The sequence below is a fragment of the Corapipo altera genome, unplaced genomic scaffold, assembly GCF_003945725.1.
Source record: "Corapipo altera isolate COAL_440 unplaced genomic scaffold, ASM394572v1 56, whole genome shotgun sequence".
Taxonomy (NCBI): domain Eukaryota; kingdom Metazoa; phylum Chordata; class Aves; order Passeriformes; family Pipridae; genus Corapipo; species Corapipo altera.
The window spans coordinates 2384358-2390353 of NW_020884896.1; the positions used below are offsets into that span (position 1 = coordinate 2384358).

Here is a 5996-nt window from a genome sequence, read left to right on the forward strand (position 1 = left end):
TACTTGCTAATATTTTCCTATCCTTTAAGTGTATAATATTAACAACAAAGGCTATCAATATACCATTTTATCAATTAATAAATAATTTTAAAAATTGCTTAACACATTTAGTCAGGTAATAAATAAAAAAATAGAGACCTATGTGGCAGAGTCTCAAAATGAAGCTAAATTAATGACTTTTAACTCAGTTTTGCAATTTAGTTTGTTCTTAATACAGTTCAAACATACCATTATTTTAGAACTTTTTGACCACTCTGGGTTTTTTAAGTTTTGTTAGGCCCAATTCTTCATTAAATTTAAGGTATAAGCAGCTTTTGTGTTGGTTTGTTTCTATCTCAGAGGTCTGATAAAGAGATTCTATCTTCAATTAATTCATAGCACAAATAACTTAAACTGATGCCCCTTAAGTGAGGTTTAGTCCCTTATATGCAGTGGGGCTGCCTACTCCACATTCAGATGGGAATGCAAATGAATATTTTTACCTGGTAAATGTCTAAGTATTACGAGATTTTTCTTTTACAAGCAAAAATATCTTTGAATGGAGATTTTAAACCTTGCTTGCAGAAACATAAGGATTATCTTAATGGAGCACAAAACATTTTTTCTCCAAGAATGTCCCTCACAAAATGTATTTGCCACTTCTTGAGACATTATTAAGGGTTACAGTGAACCATAACGTGTTGGAAAAAACATCCCAAAGGAGAAGTTTCTAGTTGCCATGTGTTGGTTTAGCTCCATGATAACTTATGCTTAGTAGAATATATACATAACTGTGTTCATGTCTCATAATCTGCCTTTGAAAAAAAAAGTATTATTTATTTTTATTGGTTTTTACTGAAAATTTGTGACAATGTGTGTTGGAGTGTGACTCTGACAACCACTTGAACTTGTTTCCTACTTTCTGTCCCTCAGTTAAAACCATGCATAAATATATTCTTCACAATAAGTCTTAGGATTTTACTGTTTTCATATCTGATTTTAATTCCACTGTAATGAAATTCCTTCCTCTCACCTCAATTTCTCTTCTCAGGCAGTGCCATGGGCTACTTTTCATCAGGAACCTTCCATTAGAAATACTGAAATTTAGTGGATTTGATAATTATTACTTCTTGATGAAACTAAAACGAATTCTTAAACAAAGTAACTGTGTTTCTTAGGCTGAAGTCAAGAATAGCCTAGGGTTTGTTTTTTTTTCCCCTGGACTGTGAAACTAGCTCTTCCAAGAAGCCATCATTTGAATTGTTGAGAAATTGCCTCTCAAAGATCTGTCCTGAAATAACAGCTTGAGAGTGGCATCACAATTTGCCAATCTATGTGCAAGTATTTGGAGTAGTAGACTAACACTTTCTAAAAAAACATTGCATTTAGTTGCTTCTTTGCTTTCCTTCACACTGTCTGCTCTGTATGGTATTTACACAGTGAAGGCAACAACTGACTTAGGTATTGAAATTTAAAGTACAGGCTTCTTATACCATCAACGGAAAGAGTTACAGTGCTTCAGAGGGCAATTAAGAGTGCATTACTGAGAAACCTGTCTGCTTTGTTAATTACTTGGAGGACTTGGATGCTTCTTTTAGATGCCCGGGATAAACTGTGAAGATGTCTGAACCTCCACGCAGCCTTTTTTCTTTTTGTTTTTGCTTTTAACTGGAATAGGAAACAAATATTGAAATCTGTTAAAATAATTGTCACTCGAACTGCAATTTAAATGCATGGAGAGTCTCTTGCTAGTTGTTGCTCCTCTGAAATTTTATCCCTCTAAGATTATTTTTCAAGAGAATTGCTATTTCCCTGTTAGTACCTCAGTCAGTTCTATGCAGATTATAACCTAAGTAGCCCACAATTTTTTTTCTTTTGATTGGCTTCAGAAAAGCTGAATATGTCATGGTTGGACAGACACTCTAATTTGCCTTTAATTGCATTTAGCATTTTCATATTATTGTACTTCTTTGAGATACAAATGAATCTGAATGAATCTGTTCTGCTGGCATCCCTAGACAATGCTGATCTTTGGCCTTACTGCTCCTCTGCTGCTTGTGGCTTTCTTACCAATAACAAATAAAAATTTCCCAGGTCTCTGCCATGTTCCCATGCTGGCACCCCATGTAATTCTGCTTTGCATGTGTGGAATCTATGCTTTTAAAAAAGCTCTCTGTCAGCCCAGAATGTTCCAGGCACTACAGAAAAACAAACAAAAGCTCCCTTTAAGCCCTCTAGACATGTTTCTCTCTAGCAGACTTTGACAGCAAAACTGGAATCATTTTAAATAAATCACAAGGGTTCTGGACTAAAGGCCTTTTTTTTCTGCGTAACCTAGTTTCCATGAACTCTCATACACTTATCCGTGCTTCTAATGCCAGGGTCACAAGCTTCTCCCTACCACCAAAAAGAATCTTCTCTAACTGCTGTCACCACAGGTGGTCACCAAGCTGATGAAGAATTATCTTGGTTGCTGCATACACAGATACAGTATTTTGACCCACCATTAAACCTCATCACAGTGTATCCCCATCTCCTAGAGGGACCACTTGGCTCTGTGTTTCCTCCTCTCTGCAACGCTCAGTCTCTCAACATTTCACCATCTCCATGTCTCCTTTCATTTTTTTTAATCCCTTTACTATTCCAGAACAACATTTTATATTTATTCCACTTTACCCCCATCTGCTGGTAAAACAAAGCTGGCACATATAATACACCACAGATGACTGGCAGGTCTTGTTTAAGATGCATAGCCAAAGTACTTGATGGATAGAATAAGAAAGGGAAGGGAGAAAGTTTCTTTAAAGATCCACTGCTACACATATTCACTGATTTACAGCCTGCTTTGATTTTGTTCTGAGCTCATATTTCTTAAATTGATCAGCATCTCTTTTAATTTAGAAAAAGTAGCTTGGACTGAGAAAGTTTCTATTTATAGTTGTAAAAATTTAGTAACAAACAATAGATTCCTTTTACTTCTCTCCAAAATTAACTCTTATCTTTATAGGAATGTTTTATTATTTCCTGATGTTCAGCATTAATTATCTCTGGTTTTGGGGTTTTTTTCCAAGTCTCATCTGGAAATACTTCAAATGGAATAAATTTAAAATCATTCTCCTTTTGAAATAAGCTAATTTTCTGAACTCTTAAAATGCATTTTGCTTTCCTTCTAAGAGCAAGGCAAAGCACTGCAGGGACCAATTAGAAAGAGCTGAGAAATCCTCATGACATGAATGGCTGACAGCTGAAAATCCTAAATCTGATGGACTGCCTTGTAGATTGGCATGGACAATGCCTCTCGCCGTCAGCAAACAGCCTCCTAAGCAGAAAGGAAAAGTTTTTTTAAAGGCTGCCTCAGTCTGTCCATACCCAGCAGTCCCTCTCTTTCTTTATTTTTCTAATTCTTTTTCTATTTATTTTTATTTTTTTTCCTCTTATTTTTTCCTCTTTTTCTGCTTTTTTTCCCTCCCTTTTTTTCTCCTTTCCTTTCCTGCCCTCTAGCGACCGACCAAGCATGTTTCTAAACAAACAGCACACTTCCAAAATACTTTCTTTCTATTAGGCCAGATTACTCCAGTAGGATAAATGAACTGCAAAGGTAGAGGCCATTGGTATATTACAAATTACACTAAAAGGAATAACAGTCAAATGTTTCCAAGCTGTTAATGGCTGACCCTCTCGGATAGTCTTGATAACAGGTGCCTCTTGAACAATCTCTACCACATATATTGGGTGGGATTTGGCATATATTTCAGCTATGGTTTTCTGAGCATACTATTGTACAGAAGATGGAAGAAAAACATTGGATTTTACAGATTATTTTCTCATAACATAAAGAAATATATAAATAAAATTAAAAGTAGGGATTTTTTACGTGATGTGAATCTCAAAAGTCACTGTGAAAGCTATTAGTACACCGGTCCTAAAATATGCTGTTTGACTCAATGAATTCAAGGCTAATTGAATCCTGCTTTTACAGTATAATATATTTTTTTAAATTGTTTCTATTCACAGATACCTGCCATAGTTTCAAATTCAAGCTATCAGGAAGACATACTGGAAAAGGAAGTCAGGTTATAGATAATTTAGAATAATAGTATCTTTTGGGTATAGTGATGTGGAAAGAATGGGGGGTTTGTTTTTTAGACCACGCTCTTTATAATCCTACTCTTTTTCTAACTCTTTTTTTTTTTTTTCATTAGCACTCGATAATTCCTTTAGCCAAGGAAAGAAGCAATGATAGAGTTTACAGTGAAGTAGTGAAATAATTGTTCTGGTTTTAAACTTACTTCAAAGACCTGAGGAGCAGGTTGTGTTTGTATTTATACAGGTATTTACCTTTCCACAGACTTTGAGGTATACAGTCTAGATACTTCATCCATTTTGAAATGAAAGCAACTAAGTTAATGCATTTACTACTTCTGCTGTAGGCCTGGAGAATGCTTTATGAATGCAAAAGCTTGTATATTTTTTCCTGCTAAACGGATGGTGCTAATAAAGGATACAAATGGCAGCATTGCAGGTCTTGTTTTCAGTCTGTAGAGCCTACATGTAGAAAGGGAAGTTCTCATCATGCATACTTTGGAGAAGTTGGGAAGGTCTGGGACAGCTGCAGGCCTATGAGCCACATTTGATGACAGTTTATGCTGTAACATTATGGCCCCATGTAAAGCAGTGGATGAATTATGTATGTGTGACAATGCTGATCGAGGGACTCTGACCATAGCCTGACTTTTTCCCTCCTGTTGAGCACAGCTTGTAATTTAAACGGAGACACAGAGAAAAGCCAGTGGGATTACAGAAAACACACATGACCAAGGCATCATGTGTTTGTCAGAGCAAGTGGTTTCTGTCCCTGTGCTGGCTGCATTCTTCTGTCACACTGCTACTGCTGCTATGTGTAAATCAGCAAACTAAACAGTGCGAGGACACAGACACAGGCATTGGACCTTGATCTGCTACTATAGCATGGTGTGGACCTGGGACAGGTAGTAGTCTCCCCCACCAAAAAATTCCTGGGCACAGTTTAGGCAGTAGTACTAACCAGAGAGAGGCAATTTGGATGTAACTGCCCTGTTTCAGAGACAGTTTGACAGACTGTAAATGACTAAACTGTACAAACGTGCTGGATCTCTTTCCATGTTCTTAGGTCACTGATTTTCCTAGTATAACAATAGTCTGCAAGTTCAATTGGGTTTGGATGTACTTATCTCTGCCATTGGAACTGGAAACTACTGGCCCTATTCAACTATCTTTTACAAAAGTAAGCATTTTAATATGGCGTGAGTGGAAAAATACATTTCAAAATTATCAGTTGAATCCTCTTCTAGTCAGTCCCATCTAGGGTCAGGCTTTCCCATCAAGCTGGAGAGGGTTACTAGAGGGAAGGAGGTGCTTTCCATTGTCTTCCAAACCCTTGAATTGGCAGTCAACTAATAGTATTTTCCGATACCTGTTTTTCAAGATGAATAAAGGAAACTATATCATTTATGTTGTATAATTTCCATTCCATAGTTATTATGCAATCACTTAACGTCCTTTTGAGCCACAGTACTTTGCTATGTAAGTAACTGTGCAAGGATCATGAAGTTATTAGCACCAAAATGCAGTCTTACACGTTTTACGGGGGGGGGAAATCCCTGAACAGCCATCACCTACTCTTCATTCAATTATTGTAAGCAGCACGGGCACATTTTGGAACGAATGTGGGACGAATCGCTAGTACTGTACTTTTTATGCTCATCATCATCATCATCCCTTACGAAGGAGAGGGCAGCAGGTTAAAGACAGGCTGTGTCAGTTGCCTGTTTCACGCTGCCTCCTCAGGGCTCCCAAGCACCAACGCACACAAACGCCGCCCGGATCCCCGGGGAGCGGCCCCGGGACGGGCCTCGCGGTGGGCGGAGGCTCCCGCCGGGCGCGCCTGCGCACGAGGCCGGCGGTGCCCGGATCCCTCCGCCGGGCGCAGCGCCCGCCCGGAGCGTGTGCGGGGCCGTGCGGGGGCTGCGGGGGCGGCC

The 5996-nt window shown here is 38.4% G+C and overlaps 1 long non-coding RNA gene across 1 annotated transcript; it reads right to left on the bottom strand.

Moving 5' to 3' along the window:
• Positions 1 to 3038: 3038 nt before the first annotated feature.
• LOC113949549 lies at positions 3039 to 5883 on the bottom strand. Its single transcript, XR_003528466.1, has 2 exons — positions 5710 to 5883; positions 3039 to 3298 (listed from the first exon to the last, which is right to left on the bottom strand). It is a non-coding gene; the product is annotated as an uncharacterized LOC113949549 (long non-coding RNA).
• Positions 5884 to 5996: the final 113 nt, after the last annotated feature.